The 27,999-nt window shown below is 40.8% G+C and overlaps 2 pseudogenes; one reads left to right on the forward strand and one right to left on the reverse strand.

Annotated features, from left to right (window-relative positions):
- Positions 1–4,293: 4,293 nt before the first annotated feature.
- Positions 4,294–4,931, reverse strand: LOC102538663 (diphosphoinositol polyphosphate phosphohydrolase 2 pseudogene; annotated as a pseudogene).
- A 1,275-nt stretch (positions 4,932–6,206) lies between these two features.
- On the forward strand, positions 6,207–26,639 carry LOC107035059 (actin-related protein 3B-like; annotated as a pseudogene).
- The last annotated feature ends 1,360 nt before the right edge of the window (positions 26,640–27,999 follow it).

The raw sequence follows: 27,999 nt of genomic DNA on the forward strand, positions 1-27,999 counted from the left end.
GTTGAGATGTTCCTGATTCTTACTATGTTGAGGGAATTTTTGTTATTCACTGCTGGACATTTTGGGTATTATATTATGAGGTTCCAGATCTTATTTAAATATTATGTTTTTGTAAGTCATTTCTGTTATTGCTCCAGCAGGGAGAAGGGGATAATGCCAGTTAGGAATTGAAGCTCAGATTTAAATCTTGGCCTTTGCTGACACTCATTTGGGGAGGGGCTCCATGTTACTTCTGATTGTGGACAAGAGTTCGAGCTTCCCCCCAAGGCCTCTGCAGGTACCATCTGGCTGGGATGGCAAGGGGTGCCCTGCTGTCATTGGTGGAATTCCTGATGTTCCACTGGGCCTCCTGTCATAACCCCAGCATGGAGGCAGTGGAGGGGGATGGAGGTTCTGGTTCCGCATGTGGTGTCTACACTGCAGGTGGGGGCTTGTTTTCCTGTAATGCTTGGCTGGAGTCAGGCAGTTACTGGTAAGTTTTCTGTGTTTCCACTGTCCTTTCATCTCCTTTGGCTAGAGAGAGCAGGCTTTCTGGGGACCTTTTTCATTTGCTCCCATTGGTGTTTCTGGGTTGTTGGCTTCCCTGGCACCTAGTGTGGGATGCATGAGACAAAAAGAAAACTCAGGAAGTCACCACTGTGTAGTTCCTCAGGTCCAGATCCCTGGCCAGTCTGCCACATTCTCTTCACCTCTCAGCATTTCTTATGTTTATTTCAAATATAAAGCCTAGGGAGTCTAGCCGTGCTTAGTGGGAGGAGCAGGAAAAAGTATGTTTATCCATCTTTCCAGAAGCAGAAGTCCAAATTTAATTAACTTTGAATGGATAATACATTCCTGTGACATACAAGTTGAGTGGTATAAAAAGAAGTTACAGTGAAATTAACATTCTCCCACTCAATTCCCCTCTTAGATGGCGATAGTGCTCCTGGTTACGTGTGCTTCCTTCTGAGGTAACTTTACAGATACCAGCAGACGTACACAGATGCATTGTTACCCAGGTGGTGGCATACTGCATACACCGTATGACATCCTGTTTTTTTCTCATAACACTCCATTTTAGTGAACCTTCTGGATTCATACAAGAAGAACTGCTTCTCCATTTTTCATGGCCTCATGCTGTTCCAGTGCATGGAGATGCCATGTGTATGTAACCACTTGCACTGTTTAGGTGTTGGTCCTGTTACCTGATATATTTATTTGCCCTTCCATCTTGGAGCCTTCTGCACATTTCTTGTGTTTTCTGTGTACACCTGAGTCAGGGTCCTGTGTAAGCTGAAGTTTGTTGGAGACAGCTGCTGGTGAATGAAGTCTTCATTCTATGATAAGTCATCTGTATACTCCATAAGTATTTGGAGATACTCATTACAGCTGCTCTCCTAGACTTGGTTCTCCATCATGTTCACAAGGGCTCTTTGGTCCACAGATTGCTTTTCATAGGTGCCAACAAAAGATTTTGAGCATAAGTTCTATATATCCTTACTCACTTTCATGGGTTTAGGTGCTTCCACATAATAGATAACAGAACTTAAGTGCTTTGTTCTTATTTCTAAAGGGCACAAAAACACAGGTCTACTATGATTTGGGGTCAGAGTACTTGTATCTACCTTTTGGGAGAGATAAGATTTACTTTGTTATCATTTAAATTTTTGAGCGTGGTAGTTTCATTCTCACTAAATTAGCACTTTTTCTTTAGGGTGGTGATTTTTTCTTTTGAGTAGAAATATTGCCCTCAAATTCTTGGTGAACTTGAGTAAAGTCATGAATTGAAGAAACTTTTTGCCTTTGTCTCTTTATAGTCTTTCATGTTCACTTGGCAGTTTAATTCTAAATCCATGCATAATTTAGTTTGATCTTGCACAGAGGATGGAGTCTGGAACTTGCACTGTTAGGCTGGAACTTTCACTGATATACTGTGTGAGGATTTTTTTTAATTTCAATTTTTTAATTTGATATTTCCAAATATATAAAACATCAAGATTCTTACACCAGTTATCTCAAATGAGACCATGAAAAGCAATTTTAAAGTGTATACAACAATCATTCCCCCCTTCAGTTTTGCTACTTTATACAACTATGTGATTGACAAAAAATTGATTGGCATGTGCCTAATTGGAAAATTTCACCTTGTTTACAAAAGAAAAAGGAAGAAATTAAGAAAACTCAAAATCCAATATGTAGGATACTTGCTACTTTGTGTCTGCAAGTCAATTTACAAACTTTTTTTTTTAATTTAGTAGGCACATGGGACTGAAAATTTTAGCTGCCCAGTTTTATCCAACTACCTGACAGAAAGCAGTCCCAGCACTCTGTAAACTTTGAAGGACTGAGAGAGTAGGCACTATTTGTTATCTGTATTAGATTCAATTGTTAAGCCTGCAAATGTAGGCTTTTTTCTCTTAACAGAAATAAATCTTCTCAGGGCCTTTCCTATACCTTCAGTGGGCTGAGATCAAGAATAGTGAAGAACCCCTCATGTGAAATTTAAAGTGTGACAACTCTGAAGTATTCTGATGCATTATACAAAATTTTGCTAGTTTCATAGACCAAAGACAGGTGGTTTGCCAAATGGCACTGAAGAAAATCCTGACCCAAGTGGCACTATTGGTCCAAATGTTACTGACAAAAGAAAATGATACAACAATATTTATAGGCTCACATTTAAGAAATAGTTGACATTAATACTGTACATATTTTACACAACAAATACATAGTCCAAGAGCTTATAAAAGAAATTCATGCATTATTACCTCTGAGAATATCAATGTACAAGATACCCAGCCCCCCCAGTACTTGTGACATTCCATGTGGACAGTGTTATGTACAAAAACAATGCAATTTCTCTGCTGTGTTCAGTATATAATTTAAAGAAACTTCAGAGATTACTGAGGAAAAAACTTGGTCCACTGAAGATTGACAACACATGTTAATCTGTGGGATTTTTGAATATTTCCTTTTCTTAAAAAAAAACCCAGAACACAACCTCTGTACAAAGAAAAATATAAAAATTCTGGAAGATCATGTCTGATCACACTACATAATTTAGAATGAAGTGTCACTGGTTTAAAGTGTTTCTGTCTTACTCATTCCTTTGACAGCATTAATTTGTGAAGTAATACACGTACTTAGCTCAGCTGCTTTTATGGCACAAGAGCTCAGTTTCAAAATGGTGGCACTGATTTTCCTTATAACAGCACTATTTTCTCACAGCAATTATATTTTTAAAGGTTAACAATTTGTAGAACAAATGTCTAACTACGCTTATTCCTACTTTATACTCAACAGTTATGATCTTTACAAAAAGCTAATATCTACATAGAGAACCATCTTTTACTTGCCCCATCTCATCTCTGACTTGGTTGAGGAAGTACAGGCATTTCAGACTAGGAATATATGTGTTTTAGATGGGATACTTGGATTTATGTGAATATAAAAATAAGACAAAATAATTCTTATTCAGGTACATTCCAGTGTTCCAGTAGTTAGTTACATGATAAATAGTACCTATCTGCTGACCACCTACAAGAGATGAGACATTCTGAGGCACCCTAACAATCTAGGTCTGTAACAGCTGAACAAGAAGGTCATTTTACTCAATTGTGATGCCATCACCACTGACTGGTATTTAAGGTGTTTACTGGTAACCAGCAAGTTTAACTGAAGAGATGTCACTAAATTCAAACTGAAAATATATATTTAAAAGCAGCAATTTACATTGAGGGAAATATGGTTCTTGTGTGTTCTGTGTAAAGAGAGATTATGAATAAAGGGAATTGGCAACTGAGCACTCTAATTCAATTCCATGAATACAGGTTCCATGATAAGATATCTTCTACATGCATTTTGCTTACAGTAATGGTCTAAAAATCATCAGCTCTATAGAGTTAAACTCTGTATTAAAGGACTATTGAGTTACAGGGGAATTGGCCATATCAGGTAGCTAGTGACATAGTACCAGTTGTGAAAATTGAGATAAATGAGTTGACAAATGGATTCATTGAATATGTTAATATTGTGAAAGAGAAAACAATTGACGGGGATAATATACCCACAAGTAAGCTGATCTGAAAAAACCACAGACTGACATCAAATGGATAAAAAATACTGGGGAAAAAGTGAAAATGTCAACCAAAATAACAAGGTGGGTGGGCTGGGTGGGAGAGCATATTTAAGGCATCTAAAAAAAATTCCACATGGCTTTGGCTTATTAAGATATTTTACACTATTTTTTTAAGAAGATTTGAAAGCGCCTAAAAAACATGCAGATTGTTAAAAAAAAAATCCTGCATGACAAATTCAGTTTGTAAGCGTCATTAAGATATTTGCCAAGGAAAATAAAGAAGCCTCTGCCCACGAGATTGCACATGGTGAAAGAGGTCCTTCCAACCCTGTCTATGTTATGCTAGATGGCAGCCCAGAGGTTCGCTGTGCAGCAGCTACAAACAAGGTGTTACTATCTGGAAGGGAAGGGACTGTGGAATTTCCACTGGTTGGCAAGCAACCCAGCTTTAATTTTTCCAGATACTCTGCATGTACAGGCTTATGACACTGGAGAACTTTGAAGGCATCCTTTACTTTGAACCACTCTGTCTTCCTTCCTGTATTAACAGAATCTTCCCAGTCTTCTAATATTTCAGTGACAGTAAGGACGTAGACATATGTCCTGTGCTTTCTGTCTTGGTTCTCAAATATGCCCAGGAGTCTGCCTGACTTTCCTTTGACTCCAGCCTCTTGGTAAGCCTCCCTCACGGCAGCACCGGCAGGCTCCTCCTGGGGCTCCAGTCCTCCTCCTGGGTCAGTCCATTGGTCTGGGACCAACGGCTGCCCACCAGCAGCACCTCATCCTCCTGCTTGCTCCGGAAGCACAGGGACGCAGTCCGCTTCTTGAAGCCCTCGCGGTCCTAGGTCCGCAGACTGTGGGGCTTGGACCTCATCGCAAAGGCGGGCTCTCACTGCCGCGGCTCCTGCGGAGGCCGCTACCCCGCCCGGGGTTGGGGGCGAGGGCGAGTCGAGGCTCAGGGCGGTGCGGCCGGTCAGTCCCGGAGCCGGCGGCCGCTCGCCCCTGCTCCCTCCCGCCGCTGCCTCCACCCAGGGCAGACCGGGCGCAGGGCGAGAGGAGACGGCTGCAGGGGCTCCCGCCGGCCCGGCAGCAGCGCCGCTGCCGCGCGGGCGTCTGGGGTCGGCTGCGGGCCGTCCCGTCAGGGCCCTCTGACGTGCTGCGTGTGCACAGGTGGCTGCGCGATGCCCGTCAGTGCGCCGTCCCTGGCGGGGCCTGTGTTCGGGGACGGGTGTGTTTGTGTCTGCAGTTGCCCCAGTCCGTTCTGGCCCTCCAGACCTCCCCAGTCCCACTCTCGTCCTCGTGGTCCTGATATTCCTGCTGCTTCTGCCCTGGATGCTTTCTCTGGGCTCCGCCCCCAGCACGTCCACATCACGCCTGCTGCCTTAGTCCTGCAGAAATCCTGCCCTTTGGATTTGTGCCACCTTCTGTAAGTTGAAAGCTTCTGGACTAAGTGCGGCAGAAAATTGGAGTCAGAAGAGGAGGTGAGCAAAGTGATTTCTGTCCTGTACCTCTTTTTTTTTTCTACCTTTTCAACCTATTATTTCAAGATGCCTTTCTGAGGACAAGGATTAAAATTCACTCCCTTAGCTTTGTTGCTATACTTCAGTTCTAATAAATTGGGAACTACAAATAATCTACTTTTAAAAATAGTTGTATATGTTTATTCATTTGTTTTGGAATAAATTTGATGAAGATGAGTTTATGGGAAAGCAAAGTGTGACCAGGTTTTAGGAATTTAATTTGAAAATTGAATCTTTATGAAGCTTTCCACATTTCATTAGATGTTAAATTCTACTTTGAAGTTTCATATGATTATTAACTATAAGTATATTCCTAAATATAGTGGTTAAACTGTTATTAAAATAATATATCATAAAGCCATTAATATTTTTACATAATACAGTTGTTTGATTATTGAATTTTTCTTGCCAGATATTAGTCAGCAACCTTTTAGGTTTTTCTTTTAGTGATTTTGTAAGAAGAATAAAAATATATTTTAAATCTGTGTGACACAGTTTTATTAAAATGAGAGTGTATGAGCATTTATCAGTTTACTTTCTTCTTTCATATTATATTTTTAATTTTGTGTCCTTCTACATTGTATTCTAAAATTTGGAACCTATTGATATGTGCTTTTCATTTCACTATCATGAGGGATGTTTTTTCAGATGAAACTGAAAAATTTAGTAATTCATCTTTTGTCAATATTAAAAGCAGACCAGCTAAGTTCCTCTGTGCCACACTGAAAATAATACCAGAACATAAGAAAGGTTTTTGTATTACTTTATGTGCTCTGTGATAGCGTCTTTTCTGTGAACACATTCATCTCCAAATAAGACCCTGACATTGAAAATTTACTTGTACATACACAGGGGTTATATTATACTTCCTTGATCCTTGAAATGAGTATGGATGCTGACAGAAATATTTGTGCTGTTCTCCCTAAGGTATTGCCATCAGAGAGTCAGCAAAGGCTGTTGACCAAGCCCAAAGGAGGGTGCTGAGGGGAGTTTATGACCTGGAGTTTTTCATAGGGGATGAAGCCATAGATAAACCCACATATGCCATAAAGGTAAACTCCCCACTGGGATTTGCTTCAGTAAGTGTATCACCAAGAACAGAGCAGTAGGATGAATCATGTAAAATGGTAGATTTCATAGCATTTGTACATGTGAGCTGTGTATTTTATTCTTGTGTTGGGAAAGAGGTTTTGTTGTTGTTGGTTTTGAATGGGGTATTTTTCAAAATTGAAGTATAGTTGATTTACAGTGTTGTGTTAGTTGAACAAGGCATTTTTCATCTGGGGAATCAAGTGAATTTATGAAACCCCGGAATGCAGGATTGACTCTGGGAATGCTGGGCTTCATGTGAGAGCAAGACCTGCTTCTGTGGAAAATTGCAGATTGACTCACTGACCTGTCAGATATAGAAGAGCTATAGATTGATTAATTAAAAAGAAGCACTAAAATTGTTTAACTATGTATTTGTTCTAAAAACCTCCAAACTCCAAATGGAATGGTATGGAGGATTAGCTGTAATTTTCCATCTGTTACTCCACTGTTAAAATGACACTTTGTACTTAGAAATGTGAAGTAGAATATAAACGATAATATAACTTAATATTTCTGGTAAAGTGCCTGTTATTTCTTTACATAAATTAACATTCACCCAGTGCAAAAGACCTGTTTTCTCTAATAACTCAGTCTCTTCTGGGCCAGTGCTTTTAAAACTGTTGCTCTTACTGACATGAACTGAAGCTTGACATAGTTTGATTTCTCTTGCTTTAGTGGCCAATAAGACATGGAATAATTGAAGACTGGGATATAATGGAGAGTTTCATGGAACAAGTGATTTTTAATTTTCCCTGAGCTGAACCTGAGGGCCATCAATTTTTGATGGTGAGTAACTGGGACTGAGAGAAGGGCCCTGTGGATTCTGGGTTGCTTAGATTTTAAACCCAGGATATTCTTCCCTGGGGAGTTTTTAATTCCCACTAAAGCTCTTTGTATGGGTTGGAGTGCTTTTTGGGCAAATAACAGAAGGCTCAACAAAAATGTCCAAAACTGAAGAGGGCTAATTATCCCACAAAACAGGATGACAGAGTCAGGCCACTCAGGGCTGGTTACTTGAGCAGCTCAGAGGTGGAGGTGAGAACCCAGCCTAATTCACCTGTTTGGCCTCTTGTGCTGGTTCCCCTCAGACCCCAGAGTGGCTGCCCGAGTTCCTGTACTGACTCTTGGTGTATTTACTTTCAGAGTTTTAGAATTAAGGCTCCCTTCCTCAGAAACCTTCCTAGCAGATTTGCCTTGTCTCTCCATGCCCAGTGTGGGCCCTAGAGGGGAATGAAATTACTTCAGTTCATTTTGATGAGTCAAGATTCTCTCCTGTTGCTGGTGAGTGGACCACATCTCATCACCTGGCCCCAGGAGGTAAGTACCTAAACCAGCCTCCAGCAGCAAGGAACGAGGAGGGAGGAATGGGTTTGGGTAGGAAACCACCTGTGTAGTTAGGTGTCCTACTGAAATAACTGGATGGCTCTGACCTTTGCTTCTTACAGCAGAGGGAGCTGAATCAAGGTGCTATTTTGCCAAGGTTAAATCTCACACTAACACTGAGTTGAGTTATGGGCCCTGATAATCTAGATGTAATTGACCTTTTTCAGATGAAATGAAACAATACAGAGAAATGAAGAGAAGTGTCTCTTGGTTGTGGAGTCTGTTTTCATTGTTCTATGTTCTTTTTAAGTTAAAATTAGTTACACGTATAAAACACTTACTTTAAGGATAGCAATTGCATGTAACGTAAGCTGCACATTAAAACATACATAATTTAGCTTTGGATTTTTCCATGCTAGTGCATTGTCAAATGGTCCCTGATTCAATTATATAATTCTTTCTAATGTTAAATATGGAATATTCTTTAGAATTATCTGGCTTTAAATATGTTAATAACAAGGCTGTTATGGTAGTTAGTGGAATCTATATATTTTGTGTCTATTAAATCAAGTCCTTGAAAGTGCTCTAAGCTTTTTCCTGGCTGTATCTTCACAACTAGGTATTGCCATGTCCATGTACTGTGTTTTACAGGCCACTGTGTATTTTCTCTCCTGTGTATCTATGATGGTTTATGTAAAATACATGGAGCCAGGAAACTGAGAATATGTCTGAGTGGCTTTGTCTTTACAGCCCAAAAAATTACAGACTCCCACCTGCCATGCTTGGCATGTTCCCTTCTCTCGTACATCACATAACTAGCTGTGGGTAGGACTCCAGGCTTGGTCCTGGGGCCCAGCTGTCTCTCTCTGCATGCCCCATCCCACTCTACTCAGAGGGAGTCTGAGTCTTAGGCCCATGGAGCAAATGCAACCACCAGGACACAGCCCACAGGAAATTTTTCCTACCAGGAATTTTTCTGCTCTAGCTGGCATATACACTGCAATACAATAAAACCAATTGCTGGGAAGGAATTGGAGGTGTTTGGTATGAATATGGAAAAGCTTAAGTCTTTGCCAAAAATGAGTATCTGAAGTGAATGTTCAAAAATAATCAATTTTATTACATTAAACATAAGAAAATATTGTTCTACGTGTATTGTACTTTGAAGTTACCAGTTGGGTTTGCTGCATAATGTGACAGAGGAAGTTATGACAAGGGTAGGTGTCTCTCAGGCTTATGTCATTTGTCATGAGTTAATGGGATAATTAAAGGGGAGTGAAGCAGGTACAGGGATTTGTGGCCATGTCCAGAAATTCATTGAAGACTTTTACTGAACTCCTACATCAGCTAATGGCTTCTTGGTGTGAAAGAGTCTAAAAGTTTTAAATTAAAGTTCCCTCAGTAGCTTATGAAATTGTCCCTTCTGACTGCCATGACAGACGTCTGCACATCCATGGTGGGAATGAGCTCAGTACAGCTCATGTTTTTCAAGAAGTTTCAGAGACTCAACTCATGTTGGTCACGTGGACTAAGCAGATAGCGAATGGGAACCACGCTCTTTTCTCTAATACTGAATTGCCCAGAGTTCAAAACAGAATCATATATTTTAAAGAACTGCAGTGCTCTGGAGGAGAAATTGAATTATAGCTGTAGAGGAGATTTGCAAACTTTTTGAATATGAATCAGGGGCGGAAGAGCAAGCAGCATTGCTGCCCAAGGATGCTGGGAACCAGGAGCTCTGCCATCCACCCGAGAGCAGGAAAGATGGGTGTCCCAGCTCAGGGATGGAGGATCACCTTTCCTTTATCCTTTTGTTCCCATCAAGTCCTCAGTAGCCTGTGTGCTGCCCACCCACATTGGCAAGGGCAGGTCTCCTTACTCAGTCTACTGCATGCTAAACTCTTCCAGAGACACCCTCTCAGACACACCCCAGAAAGAATGGTTTACCAGCTCTCTGGGTATCCCTTAGCCCAGTCAAGCTGACACACACAATTTACCATGACATGTGGTTTGTCCTGGCTTATCACAGTAACTCCCTTCCTGGTTCATGAGGGTGGCTCAGACCTGCTCTGTCCTGTACACTAGCACTGGCTGGTGACGAGTTGGACTTCCTTGGCACTGCTGAGGCTGTTACTGCTGGCCCATGTTCTTCATATTTTCAGAATATTGTCATCTCTTCTCCTACTTGCCCTTCCTTGAGGATTTATGTTTTTAAAAATGTTTCTTTACTACAGTTATGGAGAAGTTTGGGACTGGAGCAATATTAGATGCATGTGTTCAGCTTGCTTTCTTTATCCAGAAATATGGATTGATTTTTATAGTATTGACTAATTATTCATTTTTGAATTAATACTTGATGATATTTTACCATCATTATGAATAAAAATGCTTATGTAACTTGCATTCATGTGAAGTTTTAATCATGTTCTTCAGTTTTTTAAAAAATATGAAAAACTTGATATTTCCAATATAGATTTTGTTATATATAAATAATGGTTTTTGGAAGGTTTTATTTAATTTAGTCCTCTAAAGGAGCAATTACTGGTGGTAAACATAGGAGAAAATGAGGATTGAGGAAAACATAGATTTATGATTATGGTTCTGAGAACCCAGAAGTATGTGCCTTTAATAATGCTGAATTTGATTCAGGAACCAGGAGAACCTAATTTTATTGTAAACATTCTGTTAATGGGTTTTAATGTGAATTCTTCAAAGATGGTGAATTCTTTCGCAGCAAGTACTAAAGTGTAAAAATCAGTGATTTAAGCAAGTTTAAGGTTTTATTTTTCTTAAAGACATTTGTAGTAGGGAGGGCAGTGCTGGTATGTCAGTTTCCTGGTGTCACTAGGGATCTGTGTGCTGTAGTATATTTAGCATACAGCTTCCATTCTAAGATTGCCTTAGATAACAAGTTAGCTGCTGCAGCTCCAGTCATCACCTCCATATTCCAGGAAAGAAGGGGTTAAGAGCAGAAGTGGGCCTACTACATGAGTCTACCTTCAAACTTGTAAGGAGCTTTCCCAGAAGACACTTCCAACAACTTTTGCTTCTTATTGGCTAGAATTTACTTAGCCATCCGTTTCCACCAGGAAGTCTGGGAAATGCTGTTTTCTGGGCCTGTGATTGATCAGTGGTCTGTCATTAAGGCAGAAGGCAGAATAGATACTGGGTAGGGAAACTGCAGTGACTGCCATAATGATGTGACTACAGGTATGAAGACAGTGACAGAACAAGAATTCAGCTGTCTTCACAACTGTGGTTGGATATGGAAAGTGTTTTCCAAGTTACAGAGCCAACAGGCTAGGGAAAAGCCACACCAGCATGTGCTGCGGCTTCTGCCCTGGGCTGAAGTCTTTCTTCTGTTATCTTCTCCGCCTGTGGAGAAATAAGCCAGGAAGTTGTATTGGGAGTTTCCGTGGCCTTCACTCACAGGCTGTAACTCAGGGTTTCACAACTCCTGTAAAGAATTTTTTTTTTCTTATAATAGAACTATAAGTGCGATTTAGAAAATTTGGAAGATTCTTGTGGGACTTTTCACACTCCTATCCCATTATCATAAATATTAACATTTAGTATAGCTCTACATAATCTTTTCACTCATGTTTTTATATGATTTTGCATTCAATATTGTGTCCTCCATCCCTTTCGCCCATTTTCTTGCACGGTTTTCATAATCCTCATTTTAATGGTCATACAATCATGTATCCAATGGTTGTTTCCTATCTGTTTAGTAGCCCCACAATTTTTAGATGTTTACTTTTGTTTCCAGTTTCTTGGTTTTCTAAGACATAACATAAAGTAATCTTTGCACATTTTTTTCTATATTTAGAGCATTTTTATATTAAGAATATAAAAATTATATATATATGTATATAATTTGGAGGTCCAGATGTGTTAATAATTTTGAATCTCTGGTATAATATTTCACACTGAAATCTTCAATGTACAAGAAGCCACATTATTTGAACTCTTAGGATTGATTAACATCATTTTTGATTACTTGACTTTCTAATTTGCAGTTTGAGAAACTTTGATCTTAAACATTTTTTCATGTATTTATTAATTGTATTTTCTCCTTTGTGAATTGCCTATTCATGTCCTGGGTTTTGTACATATCAGTGTTTTATTGCTTTTATTGTTGCTATGATTTCTTTGAACTTTTTTTATTTAAATTTTTCTTTTGTGATAAAATGCACATAACATAAAATTTACCATTTTAACCATTTCTGAATGTACAGTTTGGTGAGTTGAGTACATTGACATTGTTGTGTAACCATCACCACCATCCATCTCAGGAACTTCTTCATCTTCCAAATTGAAACTCTGCCCCCATTAAAGAATAACTCTCTTCCCCCCTCCCCCAGCCCTAGCCCCCACCATCCCCCCTCTGTCTCTATGACTGTAACTATTCTGTGTCCTCATATAAGTGGAATCACCCAGTATTAGTCCTTTCATGACTGGTTTATTTCACTTGGTATAAGGTCTTCAGGGTTCAGCCACATTGTAGCTTGTGTCAGAATTTCCTTCCTTTATTAGGGCTGAATAATATTCTGTTATATGTATGGCCATAATCTGTTTATGGTGTGAACTCTTTCATATAACAGATAAGAAGTTTTTGTCATAAGCAGATACTTTTTTCTCACTTGATTTTTTGTAGGTTATAATTTTGAACATCTATAATTGTAAATTTTTATGTAAGTAGACCTACTTTCCTTTGATGTTTATGTATATTTTTCATTCATCTGGGATTTATTTGGAACATCACCTGACACTGAAATTAAACCCAGGAAGAATCCAGAGCCAGGGTTAATCTACTTCTTGTTGGAATGTCTTCTAAAGGCTCACTTTTTTTTTTAAACCAGTCAGGAAGGAAACATTGCATAACTATGCTCCCACTTTACATACCTTTCTAGCCTTCCTCTCTTCATCCTATTCCCCCCTCTAATCAGTTTAAATGTTATGTTTATAAAATTAACTTATTAAGGTGTTTGGATTCCTCTTCAAGGTAAGAGAAGACTCTAGGTCTCTGGAGTTAATACATTCAATTTCTTCTGGTCTGAGATATATTGTTGATATTACAGTTGATTGTTGATATATTCAGCCCTTGCTAAGGGCCCAGCCCTCTCCCCACCAAGTATTTGCATGAATTGACTCACTTATTTAATCCCACAGACAATTGTGAGGTAGGTAGTTATTAGGGCTGTTTTTCAGGTTGATAGGAGGTGCCATGAGGAGATATATTGTAACCTAAATATTGGAACCCACAGCTATTCTTCATGTGCTTTAAATGAAAGAAAAGTAAAAAAAAATTAAATCTGAAATAGTAATCACTAACACGGTGCTAAATGTGTACTGGGAACATTAAGGTATTAAATAATTTGATCTCAGCCCCTTGAGGCAGGCACAATAAAATAAGTAATGTGTTATTGAATGACTTTTAGATCACTTACAATCTGCTTTTGATGACTTTATTATTTCTTGTCTATGTCTTAAGATTGCTTTCTCTCTCCCATTCAGGGGATGTATTGATTCTAATTAGAGTAATTAAAACTTACTTGGGGCATGATGTTTGAGCTTTGTATCAGATAGGAGTATAAACTAAAGCCCCCAGCTAGTTGATATCCAGATTTGATTATTTGCTTGAAAAGTTAGCATACACACAGCACAGAATTCAAAAGTTGCAGAACGATTTCCAGTGCAAGAGTGTCTCCTTCCCACTTCTGTGTTGCCTTCCAGATCCCCTTCCTGGAGGAAACCAACTTTACTGGTGCTTAACCAGTAATAATTATGTGCAGGCACTTGGATTATACATAAACATGTTTCATAAAATGGTAACAAAATAGACATACTATGGTACATTTTGATTTTTACTTTAAAAATTTTAGAAATTATAATTTGAAATATATGAAATTTACCCACTTAACACAGTTTTAAATGTATCATTTGGTAATGTTACCTACATTGACATTATGGTGTAACAGACCTCTAGAAATTTTCCATCTTGCAAGATCGAAATTTTGTTCCCATAAACAGCTCTTCATTTCTCTCCCTCATACACCTTGTTTTTAAAAAAATGTTGTAGATACAGAAGTATATTTAAGAATGTGTATGTATGGAGAGCCTCTTTTCATGTAGCAAATTTATAGTAGATATTGTTTCATATCAGCAGACACAATGCTCATCCATTTTAATTGCTGCAAATGTGTTACATTTTATGGATTTGACCTAATCTGTGTAATCAGTTCCTAGTTATGTGCAGTTATGTTGTTTCTGATCTTGGAAGCTGTGACAACTGTGCACCTCTCTGAGGCACCTTGTTTTACATGTCCCTTGGCTTGACGATGGAATTTGATTTTGTCTAATAGTCTTAGTTAAGAGACTTTCTCTTCAGTAGGTGAGTTTCTCACTGGTACATGTTGATGATTTTAGTGATAATAATGCACTTTCACTGAGTACGTTCCCCATGCCAGGTGCTGCGATGAGCACTTTGTTTAGACTCCTGTGAACTCAGTGCTAATTATGCATGGAGAGAGGAAATCACTTTCCAAACTTGGTAAAATCGAAGGTGGGGTGTAGCTGGGCTGATTGGTGTTGGAGCACTCCCGTTGCCTGTGCTGGCATGGCCTGGGCTGTGTGGCAGGCATGTGTGGTCCCAGCTGCTTTTCTGGTGCTGTGCTTTCTGGCTTTGGTGTGTTTTATTTATGTATGGATATTTTAAAACTCAGGCTTGGCTTTCTCTTTGGTTTATATTGGGTGCATATTAGTTCTGATAATTGGTAAAACATATTTTAACATAACTGTACTTTTGCATAAGATATTTACCTGTATTTGTTTAGGAATGAATCCTTCCTACTGCGCTTAGTGACCAAGTTAGTACATGTCCACATTTTTTACCTCCTCCTTTCTTCTATCACCTACTTTTGATTGTTTATGTTAGTGAACTTACTCTGATATTTATGTTTGTGATTTTATGTTTACTGGTGTCTCTGCTGCTCAACCAAGAAAACAATATCTTTTGATTTCATGACACAAGGGCATCAGTGTCTTTATATTTTCCTCCTTTCCATCTGTGCCTGTCAACTTGATACTATTCCTGTTGTTTTAATTTATAATAGTTACATTCTGTTCTATAGCTATAGATTCCCCCAGAAAAGAAATGTATTTATCCCTACATCTTAAATGGACTACTTGCTCACCCTATGTCTTTGACTGTACTTTGTGCATTCTTATTGCTTGGCTTAAGCTTATTTTCTGATGGTTAATTCATGAAGGGTTCATAGAAACCAAATTCTCTCAAGTTGTATGTTTAAAGGTATTTTGTTTTTGCAACAGACTTGATTGGCAGTGTGGCCAGATGTAGAATTCTGGGGTCATATTTTCCTGCCAGAAGAGTCTGTAAATGTGGCCCCGTGTGTCCCAGTGTCCTGTATGCAGCTGTGCCAATGGCCAAGACAGGCTGCCCTTTTCCTGCTATAAGAGTATGTTGCTCTGCTCAATAAGCCTAACAAAACATCATAGGCTGAGTGGCTTCAACAAGAGACATTTGTTTTCTCACAGCTCTGGGGGCTTTAGGTCTGAGATCAAGGTGCCATCATGGTTGGTTTATGGTGAGATCTCTCTTCCTGGCTTGCAGACGGCCGCCTTCTCACCAGGTCCTCATGTGGCTCTTCCTCTGTGTGTGAGTGAGAGAGAGCTCCCTGATCCCTCTGTCTTTTCCTGCAGAGATGTTAGTGCTGTCCTGTGACCTCACTGATCCTGGGTTACCCCTCTAGGGGCTTCATCTCCAAACACAGTCACCTGAGGGTTGCAGCTTCAGCATAAGAGATTTGGGAAACAAAGCTCAGTTTATAACAAAGGGTAATGTGGAATTTTATTTATTTATTTTTTGTCAAAAGGCCTAGATTTTATTTCCTTTCTTTGTTTTTTTTTTCATTTTCTCTCTTTTTTCCCCCAGCTTAAATATGTGATGTAAATCCATATTTATTAACATGGAAAAATGTTCAACATATTGCTGAATGACAAAAAGCAGGCTCATTGACTTTTATCTTTCTGTATTCCTGTTAATTTCCTTCTATTAGATAATAGTTATTATTTTAAAAAGACATTTCAAAAAATTCAGATATCTATGTCATGATTTTGATCTGCTTTATTTTTATATTTTTCTGGGTACATGTTTTTTATCTGACATTTGTTTTTTCCTATTATCTCTCTCCCCTCTCCTTTTCTATAAGTGTTTTTATATGGTATTTGGCTAGTCTCTTTGTGTTCTTTCCTCATGTTTGAGTGAGGGGATCTCTTCCTGAACTGGCTGTGTGTGCGAGTTTAGGCTGGGTGGCAGGCAGCGTCTGGGTGAAGTAGCTTCTGTCCCAAGCTTGTCTTTCTCACAGTAGATGGTGGAGGTGTAACTTCTCACCTTGCCACCTGTGCTCTGAGGGGAGGGCCTGTGGAATGAGGCTTCTGCAGCTGTGCTGCTCAGACTGCTCTGGTTCCAAGCAAGGGCTCTCTGTTTTTTCTTTTCTCTGGAGAACTGGATATTAGCTGGTATCTGAAGTCACTGGTGTTCTTTTTCCGTGTCCTCACTCATCTGGTCTCGGTGGGGTTGTTATTGCCCTTGACAGCTCACTGTACGTCTCTTCAGTTTCACGGTGTTTGGGCGTTCTGTTATCCGAGGTGGAGTTTCCTTTTCTGTAGCTTGTTCTTGTTTTGGGGTGGATTAGTAAGAGCAGAAGTGTTTAGAGAGGGTTTGCTTTCTCAAAGATTTTTAAACCCTACAGCCAAAATAAGTTTAATGAATCACTCTGGGTGTACTGTCTATCAAATTAAGGAGTTGTACAGCATCTTAATGAACATGCTTTTAGATTAACTTTTTGTGGTTCTGATGTAATTACATGAAATTTTGGTGAACACTAAATATAGTGAATATTTCCTTACAGACAGAACCTCCCCTGAATACACCAGAAAATAGAGAATATCTTGCAGAAATTATGTTCAAATTATTTAATGTACCAGGACTGTACATTGCAGTTCAGGTAAGGACAAGTGACTTTCATGATTTCCAAGTGACCTTAGTTGTCTAATGTGGAAGAAATTGTGATTCTAGAGGCCTCTGAAAGATTGTGTGGTGTGGTTTCCTTTCCCACGCACTCAAGTGCACATGAACTCATCCCGTTCTGGTCCAAGCTCAAACACTGTACAGAGCAAGTTCTGTGATTTATGTTTTTACTGCTGGTGTAGAGTTTGTCCAGCTTTTGTCTGTTTACATTCACTAAAATCTAGGTATCCTAAGGAAGACAAGATCAAGATGTAGGTGTGGTTCTTTGGCTTCTTTTACTTCTGATCATAAAAAAGAAAATATACTATAGAATATGTTAAAAAAAAAAACAAAACAAAACAAAATAAATTCCTTTCAAGGTTTGCCCCTTGTGGATCTGATCTCCTGTTGTTCCGTGAGTTTGCAGAACTTCCCCTGAAGCTGCTTGTTCTTCATGGGGGGTTTTGTTGGTTTTAGGTGTAATGTATCTGCCACTCTATATAAGGGAATTGACTGAAATTTGAGGGACTAAATGATAAAATTGTTTTCCAAAATGTTTCCTGCATATTCTATTCGCTTGTGGGAAAAAAGAGGAGTTGCATAGATGATTAACTTGGAAGATTCCACATGCTGTGTCCTCTATGTGGTGATTCTCAGTACACAGTGATGTGTTAAAGGCTTTGAAAATGCCTGCGTTAGAAAACTCTGTTTATTCCACAACTTCCAAATTTAACCAGAAATATTCCCCAACTCCTAAGCTGTTTTTGTTCCATGGAATAGGAGACACTTTAGGAAACATTGGCCCAGTGGTTCTCAGAGTGTTCTATGCAGCAAGGTCTCCTCAAAAGTTTGTTTTCAAAATACACATTCTCAGAATTTATATCAGACCACGAGTTTCCAGCCTCAGAATTTTGGATCGGGCAGTCCTCGTGGGAGGGGCGGGTACTGAGCTGTGTGTTGTGGGATGTCTAACAGCATCTCAGGTCTTGACCCACCAGGGGAAGCACCACGACCAGTCTCACCTCCCCCAAGTGTGATAGCGAGAAATGGCACCAGATGTTGCCAGGTGCTCATTGGGGGCAAAATTGCCCCTGGTTGAGAACAACCATCCTGGTTCTGCCAGATGAGAATTTCTGGATGCCAGGCCCAGTATTTTGTCTTTCTAAAGTCTCCACAAGTAGTCTTATTGCAATCCATCTGTGGACCCACACTGGGAACCAGTGGATTAGAAATTAAAACCTCCTGATTCTACAATAAAATTCCTTTCTCTCTGGCTTTTCTTAGCAAAGCGTTGATTTCTCTTACTGAGTTGACTCCTCCAGATTAAGTGCACAAAACTTACATGTTAGTTGTCCACTTTGGAATTTGGATTTGGGAGGAAGATCGAAGGTAGGGAAGGGAAAGGTCATTCAGACTCTGTAAGAAAGAAAGGGCTTATTGCTCAAACCTGAAGATAGGCTGGTGGAACACTTGAGAAAGTCCCCATGCTGATGGTCTCCGTGGTATTTGTGAAGGCACTGCTGGCCTTAGCTGTGTACTGGACATGATGACAATTTGGTGAACACACATTAACAGGAATTACCATTGACAGCAGGGATGGGGTCACTCACGCTATCCCAGTGGTCAGCAGGGCACCGAATTCTGCTCTGTCTGTGGGCCTAACCTGATTTGAGGTGAAGGAAGCAGTGAAAGAAAAAACCCTTCTGTTAAAGCACCACTTTTGAAGACATACCTGTACTTAGCAAAGGTAACAAGAGCTTTCTAACCCAGGTGTGTGAGAAAATGGGAGATGCCTAGTGTCTGTGGCACTGGCAGTTGGAAATTTGCAGTAGCAGATTTGTGCAGTCGGGTGTCAGCAGTCGTCTGATGTCCCTGGGCTCTGCTTGACCCTGGTGTCACTTTCTCAGGAGGGTCTTCCTGGCTTTCATTCTGAACTGTCATCTGGATATCAGTGGGTGAGGTGCATGACCATTTGGAGGGTGATTCTGTGTTCTGTGACAAGATCAGGCTGGAGAGGATTTGATTCTTGGTTTTTAAAAATTATTTAAGAGCCAAGAAGGAGAGATTATTAACCTTGACTTGCAGGATGCTCTGCAATGTCACTTTATCATTTTAATTTTCAAAATATTACAGAAGTGATTTCTAATTCAGGCTTCAAGAGACTATATATATATACACACATATATATGTGTATATATATATTTGGTACAATGGACTAGTTAAATGAATAATTTAAACCTTTTTTTTAAATTAATTGAAGCTATCTGGAGGGGGTTACATCGGGAAGTCAGACGTGCCTTTCCTTCTCCAGGTCCCTTCTTGGAGGCAACCTCTGATACTGATGTTTGTTATTTTGTGTATTACAAGTATCTTTTGTGCAAATATAGGTTTGTGTGTATATGTGCTAAGCTCCTTTTAAAAATGCAATAAATGAATCACTATGGTATACACTGGAAACTAAGATAACTTTGCGAATCAACTAAGACTTAAATTTAAAAAATGCAAACTTGGGATTTTTTAAAATCAATTCACTTATTTCAGTTAAAAATTTGTCACTGTTTTATTTCAGGACGTTGCAGAGATGATGTACTAATATGCTGGTGCTTTAATACTTCAAAGTTCAGAAATCACTGCAGGGGGAGGCTGACGTATCTACAGTCTGGAGGAAAAAACCAAACCCTTCCCCTGTGTCCTCGCACCCTGCCAGTGTCCTTTTGTCCTGGGATGAGGAGAGGCAGGAGTCCTGTAGAGCATGCTCTGTGCTCGCAGCCCCTTCAGCCAGTCTCGGGGTGTGAGCTGTTTTGGTGCCACTTTCTGTGTGGCCCTGCCTGGCTCTTCTCTGAGGTCACATCCTCAGAGGTCAGTGCAGACCGAGGTCAGGGCCTGTGCCTGTGGGCCTGCTTCCTGGCCTCCCCTGTGTGTCTGAAACAAGTTTCACACTATGTGCAGGCCCACAGAGAAAGTTGTTGTTCAAATTTTTCTCTGTTTCTTAGTGCAGTTTTTTCCCCCTAATTATAAAAATTGCATTTACTGTACAAAATTTAGATAAAATGGAGAAATGTAGAAAAGAAGATAGAGTGACCCACAAACCTGCCCATAGGACTGTGCCACACTTTTTTGGTATAGTCTACTGAGCTCTTTTTCTTAGACACACGATACACGTTTTAAGCATTGTTGGGATACCCTCCATCTGATTTCGTGTTCTAATTGTACAATGTGCTCCTGAAGTTGTATTTTGCATATTGATTTATCCCTGATGTATCTTTATGGTTAAATGCTCTGTGGAAAAATATTTAGTAACTACCTAACAGCCCATCATGTGGGTATAGCACAATTCATTTACTTATTTTCCTACCATTGGCTGTGGGGGGTTGTTTTATTTAATCTGTGATGAAGCTGATACTTACTCAACATGGGTTGAATTAATTTTAGAAAATGTTATAAATAATATATTGAGTATAGAAATTGTGAATAGTTTCTGTTTGTGAGAGCTACTGTTCTTATGAATTTAAGTTTTTGATTTTAATTATGTGTACATATCTTTTATATTGATCTTAAATATTCTACAATTGTCTTGGGCTCCTGAGAAATGCTACACACTCTCTCACTTCTAGAAGTTGGGCACCTCAGAAGACACAAGAGGAATTCAGTCACCTTTTCTTGCAACTTCACTGGTAACTGTCTGTGCTTGTACTTGGTGGAACTGATACATCTTTCAGATGGATGAGGATTTGCTCCAGCCTCCTGTCTCCATGAGTGTGTGACAAGCAGCCAGTGCCATCAGGGAGCTCAGAGTGCCTCCTGTACCTGGTGCAGGTGGGGATTGTCCACTCTGCACGGCTGCTACCACCAGCATGAGCTGGACCTTCCCAGCCTGTGGCCTGCATATTGAGTGGCACCCCAGGGGGCTGGTGAGGCCCTGGGGCCACACAGCAGCTCCTGGCCCTGCCCTGCTGGTGATGGCTGGCAGCCTGGTCACTGGCCCGGGAGGGCAGCTGGGTGAGCAGATCCAAACTCCCCTCAGCATGGATCTCACATAGCATAGGGTTGAGGGGAACTTGCCAGACTGTTCATTCCTACCAAGTGCAGCCCTTACTAGAGTGAGCAGGTCAATTACTTAGTATTTAATGCATGCCTACACCAAGCTGTGTGCTTGACCTGCTGCCTGTTACTGGGTCTCTTCTGTGCAGCCACTCACCCCATATGATGGGTGAAGGTGCCAAGGCTGAAATATATGTGTTAACAGGTATGGCCATGGTTACTCTTCCCACAGATGTGGAACCAGGATCTGAGTCCAGGTTGTCACACTGTAAATCCCACATGCTAACCAGGTTATTGACATTTAAATGCAAGCCAATTTGTAGTTGGTTTAAAAATTAATAGTTAAACAGCAAAAAAAAAGTGACAGTGAATATATATATGTTCATGTATAATAGAAAAGTTGTGCTCTACACTGGAATTTGACACAACATTGTAAAATGCCTAAAACACAATAAAAGTGTTTAAAAATTAATAGTTAAAACTTTTTCCTTTTAGTTAGAGGAACAAAATAATATGACCCAATGTTTGGACAGACAGCAGCATTTTAGAAATTAACTACCTTCTGTGGTTTTCTCTTCACATTCCTAATGGAAAGGCCACTTTGGTTGCTTAAAGAGCATCACAGGTTCTCCTAACGGAATTGCATGCGTGGTCATTTTATCCTCCCTCCCCTAGTCCTGAGCTTTGCATAGAGTGGGGATTCAATAAATGCTTGCATTGCCAGGGCAGGTGGGGGCAGAAGTCTAACTTAGAGTCCAGGGAGGGCTTCCCTCCTGGAGTTACTCACATGGTGTTTTGCCTCTCTGTCTCCCCAGGTGGAAGGTTAGGTACTAGGAAGCTGCATCAGACACATCCCTGTTGCAGGTAGAGATATTATGTATTTCATTCAACAGCTGCCAAGGGAGAGGGAGGTGGGAATCCCTCCTGAGCAACCACTGGAGTCTGCAAAGGCCATTAAGGTAAAAACAGTTGGGAAATTGGCCAGTTTGGGTGTGAGAGAGAAACGGTTGTTTGCACACTACCCCTCGTGGCTGCCACCCCTGCTCCACTGTGCCTTCCCTCCCCTCCCCATGAAGGTGGGTCTCCATCTGTTTACCACTTGAGTTAAGGGGCTGAAAGCTTAGCCTCTTCTCTGAACATGGATGCTTGTGGAGGTTCCAGCTGTAAATGAGAGTAGCTTGATAACTGGTATTGAGCATCCTGTGTAGTACGATGTCATTTAATTGGAGCCTGATTAGACAGAACCTTCAATTAGTCAATGTGTTTTGCACCTCTCCCTCCAGGCTTCATTTCCCAAGTAAGGAGCAGACAGCAGCAGCAGTGACTGTGAGGAATCCTGTGCAGTCAGCCAGAATTCAAACTCATTTCCATCTCTTGCTGTGTATGATTCTGTACCCTGAGAATTACCAGTCAGAGTGATGCTGTTCTAGGGTGAATCATTGAACAGATTCCTCCTATGTTTTCTAGACTCTGTTACCATGCTGGAGGAGTTACAGGAAGCTCTAAAATTAAATCAGTAAGATTCAGAGGAAAATGGTTCATTGGTCCTTATTTAAAATGTCCACCTGACTGATCCATCAGTTTGGTCTTTGTGTCACTCTGTAGGTAGCAGTTGACAGATCCCTTTCAAAGCATCTTCCTTTTCAGGTTGCAAAATCAGGACAAATTACTGTTTTGTTTTTGTTTTTGTTTTAGTCAAAATGAAGATATTTTTAGTAATACAAGGATAATTATTATATAAAGAGCAAAGATTTTGTTTTTGGAGAAGAATTTAAGCATGGAGTTGACATGTGGCCTTGAACACACAGTTTCTGAGCTGCAGGGAAGTTTAAGGGAGGTTAGCCTCCCCCTTTCCTCCCACCTTTGCACCCAGTAACAGGCTGGTTGAAGGAAAGCTAGTGTCTGGGGGGAGTCCTACATTTTTCACGACACTCTTGGTGGATGTAGAGGTATTTTTAGGACAGGGTGCACTGGTGTGGGTCAGGGCTCCTGTGAGTAGGGTGGCTGGGTGGCTGGGTGTGCTGAGGACTAGAGTTTCCAGGGCTGGGGCACCTCAGAGCTTGGGTGTGTGTTCCTGGGCAGCCCATGGGAGTCAATCCTTTCCCTCTGGGGGAAGGTTTAGAGAAGTAGCATAAGACTTTCTTTTTTTAGATTAAAATGTTTCCTAGAACTTCCCCTAGTCCTTTCCTTGCCTTTCTTCAAGGAAGTAAATTTGGATATTTGACCCAAGTTCCCTCACCACCCCACTCCTGTTACCAATGTGTCTCAGAGCCTCTGGCCCCTGATCATCAGGGTGGTCATGCAGGTGAGTGGGGCCCTAAGTGTGCTGACTGTGACAGAGGCTGCTCTCTTAGTCCTCGTGGTGGGCTTTACCTTCCTCACTGGCTCTCTGGGGTCCATCTCTGTCCCTGAACCAGGGCTGGCCCATTTGGGCAGTGACAATGTATCACTCAGCCATGAAGTTTGGAAGTGGAAGAGCTCCTTGTGTTCCCTGCAGGTCACCTGTCCCAACCCTGCTGTCAGTTAGTTCTTGCCCCACTTCTGTCTGTGGGAGTGAGTCAGAGTTACCCCGTGTCTTGTTGCCCCTGTGGGCAGGAGGGGGCCTGTGGATGCGTGGGTCCTGTTGGTGAGAGCAGTGGTGGTCCAGGTCTTGGGGCCGACACACTGCACACCATCAACTCTGTGGAGGCACTGCCTGCCTTCAGTTATGCCTCTGAGATACTACGAGACATTGACCTGGTGTCTTAGGACAACTTACAGTTTCTGCCCTCAGCCTGGTAGATTTGAAGTTGTATGGACTGACCCACTCACTCAGTTATCAGTGAGCACAGGGGTGTGTAGCATGTCTGGCCCATCAGTCTTACAGTTGTGCAGAGTATACCGAGGACGTTATTAGGTTTCGTTTCAGGGATTCTAAGAAATTTTGAACTTAGTATCATGAAAATGCCTTCAGAGGTCCTCCTGAGCACCAGCTTGGGCCTGGCACAGTGTAGGCATTGAACAAAGCCCATCTGGCCCACAGGAAGCTGACTTTCAGAATCCAGTACCCAGGGGCCAACTGCTGTGCTTGTGAGGTTAGCTCTAAGGACAGATGATCAACCCAGAGACCCCAAGTCAGGCAACACCAGCTGAGGAAACACTTTGTACAACACAGGCTGGGGCTGGCACTGAGCGGGTTCTCATACCCCAATGTGTGGCAGCTCCATCCTGCCAAAGTCGGGCTTTTCTTTGGTTCATGGTCCCAGCACCTTAAAAAGTGCTGTTCCACTTACTTATTTATCACCATCACTGGTTACTCTGACTCTCAGCCAGTGTATGGGCCAATGGGAAGGGGTCTGTGTGTGTTTTATTCACTTGTGCATCCCAAGTGCCTAGGCACCCACTAACTCTCTGTTGTGCAGCCACTGAGTGTGCTGTGTCAGAGCGCACAGCAGGTTAACCACCTGCCAATCAGCCTTGGTGAGCACAGGGCCAGATCTGCTGCCTTCAGATCTGGGTTGGGCTGTGATGCGGGTCTGCTGGTCCCAGTGGGTGGCAGCGAGTGCCTGGGCAGGTGCCACGTGGGGGCATACAAGGAGTAAGAAGAGAGGAGATGGAGATGAGGGACTTGGTAGGCACCATCAGACATCATCTCAGATAGTGTGCAGCAACATGTGAGGCTGGGACTAACAGCAGAGCAGGAACGAAAGCAGAGTACGTGGCCAAAGCATAGCTGTTAGACATCACTGAGCCCAGTATGTGTCCCTTGGAGCTGTGGCCATGGGCAGGACTGATGTTGGGGGCTTGTGGTGCTGGAGATACTGGGTGTTTGCCAGAGGGCAGACTGGGTGGTGGCTAATGGCTGGTGACATTTCTGTGTGTGTGTCTGCAGGAGAATTACTGACACATTTGCCCCAATATAGTCAAGGAGTTTGCCAAGTATGACGTGGATCCGCAGTACACAGGGAACAATGCCATCAGCCAGAAGTTCATTATCGATGTTGGCTAGGAAAGATTCCCAGGCCCTGAAATTTTCTCTCACCCAGAGGTAAGACATTTGCTTCTGAGTGTGCAGAGAATGACGTGTGTGGAGCAATGCTGCCACCTTATGTGTGCAAGAGTGTCTCCCCATGGGGCTCCCGAATGAGGTGGCCACCTTCCAGGGAGGATCTTGGGAGTGTAGGCTGCAGCCTCAGTGGCTGCTCTGGCTTCTCCGTGGTCCACCCATTTGACTGGGTGTTTCAGCGTGCTCCACTTTTGCTCTGGCTATCTGTTAAACAGTTAATGGTTGATTAAACCAAGAGCGGTTAGGAAGAAGCTTTAAGAACAATAGAAGAGAATGGATTTGAAATTCATCTTATACTAATATGAAAACTAGTTTATCTCGAGGACTGATTGGAATTTGCGTCTGTATAAGAGAACGATAGCGTACATGTAACCTTCCCATCACTCATGATGATCTGTTTTCATTCCAACTTTTAACCCAGGACAGCTGATCCTGCTGTGTTCCCTGCTGCAAGTTAAAGCTTCTGTCTGAAGACAGCCTCGGAAAGAAGAATTAGAGATATTATCAGTTTAATGAGTAGTCACAAAGAATGATTACTGCTTTTGCAAAAGCAGTAACAAGAGGCAATATTTTAAGGTTTAAGTAAATTGGATTTTATTTGTATTTTGGTATAATTTTCTGCCTCATTCAGTTTACATTTAATAGGTAAACACAAACCACTGCCTGTTCTTCGATGTTTATGACTGTTTGTTCAGGGAAATGGCACACAATGTATGTCTGAGTGTACCTGATAGCACGGCACTCATTCGCTTGTGATATTCTTCAGTTAAAATAGACATAAACTAACAACGCCCAGTGAACAACTGCATGGTGACTTCTTCTTCCCTTGAGCAACACTTTCCATGATTTTTAAAGCATATTGCAGAATTTTGTAACTGAATTACTTATACTTTAGCTTATTTCACTTGTGGAATTGAATGTAAGATTTTTTACTCAATAACATGATTGTTACCGTATTGATTGTTTCACTTAGAAGCCACCACCCTACCCCCTTCCCAGTCTTCTAGCTCAGATTTACAGTGTGAGTCACTGACTAGGTTTTTCTTATATCCTGGCTAACTTTTTCATGACATTAGTGTCTATACATCACATGCTCATTACCTACTCACAATATTTTTCATTACACGTCACATACACTGAGCACTTGCTTTTTAAAATCTCATAAAATGTGTGAGTCACTGTGTATTCTAACGCGGTGCTGGTCTGTCTTTGTTAGTGTTTGATATTCTCCCTCTCTAAACCCACACATTTCATCTCTTGAGGGGACATGTCACCATCACTCCATGTACGGTCACTTGGATTAATTTGACACATTCATTCCAATGTGACAGTTTTAAAGGCATAGTGAATTCTGTATTTGTTAAAGTTACTTTTTTAAAAAGTTGTTGATAGAAATGTGTAATGTTTCTTTTATATCTGTATAAAATTCAGTTTGCCAACCCAGATTTTATGGAATCCATCTCAGATGTTGTTGACAAAGTAATACAGAACTGTCCCATCGATGTCCACCATCTCCTGTGTAAGGTATAAGCTGCTGGGGTAACATGCTTGGATTTCATTCTGGAATTAAAAGCCCAGCATTCTGAGAAAAATAGACTCTTACCATCAGTCTGCAGCCAGTCCTATTTGACTTCTGTTTTATAGGACTTGTTAAGGGCCAGATTCCTGATAAAGTTTTTTTTTTGGAGTGAGGATGACTTAAATGTTTGGCAATATGACTCAGTTAACCAGAAGTATTTGATTTAAATATTTTAGTATCTCTTATTCTTATTTGCCCAGCTGTATTTTTAAATTGGACAATTTTAACCCTCCATGTTGACTGAAAGATCAAGGGGATCCTTCCCCTCTTGCTTTCTGTGAGGTCGCTGGTCTTGCTTCATGAGTATTTAAATTAGTGCCAGATGTGTTGTTGTCAGAGAGAAGGAGGAATCTGAAATGAACAATCATAAAATACTCATGTAATGTTTCTCCGAAATTCTTTGAGTGCAGGGAATTTTGAAACTTGAAAGGAGAAAAAGGCAGTTCACGTAACTGTAGGATGAGGAAGTGTTGCTGAAAGCCAGAGGGGAGGGGCAAAAAGTGGCAGTCAGCTGGCCCTGCTTCCCTGCCTGCTCACCACTGTCTGCAAAACCTGCTCTTCCCCCAGACCATGTCTTCCCTTCATAGATGCAGGGACCTGAACCTTAGGGAGGAGAGGGCCAGGCTAAGTAGTGAAGGCTTAATACAGTTTATTTCATCTGGACAGTAGAATACTACTCAGCCTTTAAAAATAATGAGGTAAAGCAATGTAAATTCAAATGAAAAGATGTCTATAGTATATATTGTCAAGTGAAAAAGCAAGTTGTAAAATTTACACATAGTATTATTTCATTTTATTTAAAATATACTTTATGTATGTATATAAGAAAAGATTTTGTATGATATTTGTTAAACTCCTTAAAGGAAATAAAATATATCTGTGCAAGAGATGTATAACTCTTACTTTCTACTCTTTGTGTTTTAAAATTATTTGAAATTTTATGGTTAATAAATGTTATTTTTATTATTGGAAAACATTTTCTATATAGACAAATTTGATGGGTAAAAGAAAATTATAATTTGGCTTTTATTGGTATATAACCTTAATTAAACACATCTCACCTTCAGTAAATGTGCAAGGAAGGGAAAGCAAAGGCAGATGAGAGTATTAAGTTTAGTGCAGTATGTGTCTTGTTCTCCCTACTTCTTAAATCTCACATAAAATTAGCTGTGTCTTCCTGTCCATGAAATCAAGGAACAAGTGTGCACTATTTAGTCCTCATTTCATCATGGTGGAGATGAAACTTCTGCCAGCAGTAAGGATTGTTCATGCTGGGGTTGAGGTTTCTCATTTGATCATTTAGTTTGCTTT

Source organism: Vicugna pacos, unplaced genomic scaffold (assembly GCF_048564905.1).
Source record: "Vicugna pacos unplaced genomic scaffold, VicPac4 scaffold_20, whole genome shotgun sequence".
Lineage (NCBI taxonomy): Eukaryota > Metazoa > Chordata > Mammalia > Artiodactyla > Camelidae > Vicugna > Vicugna pacos.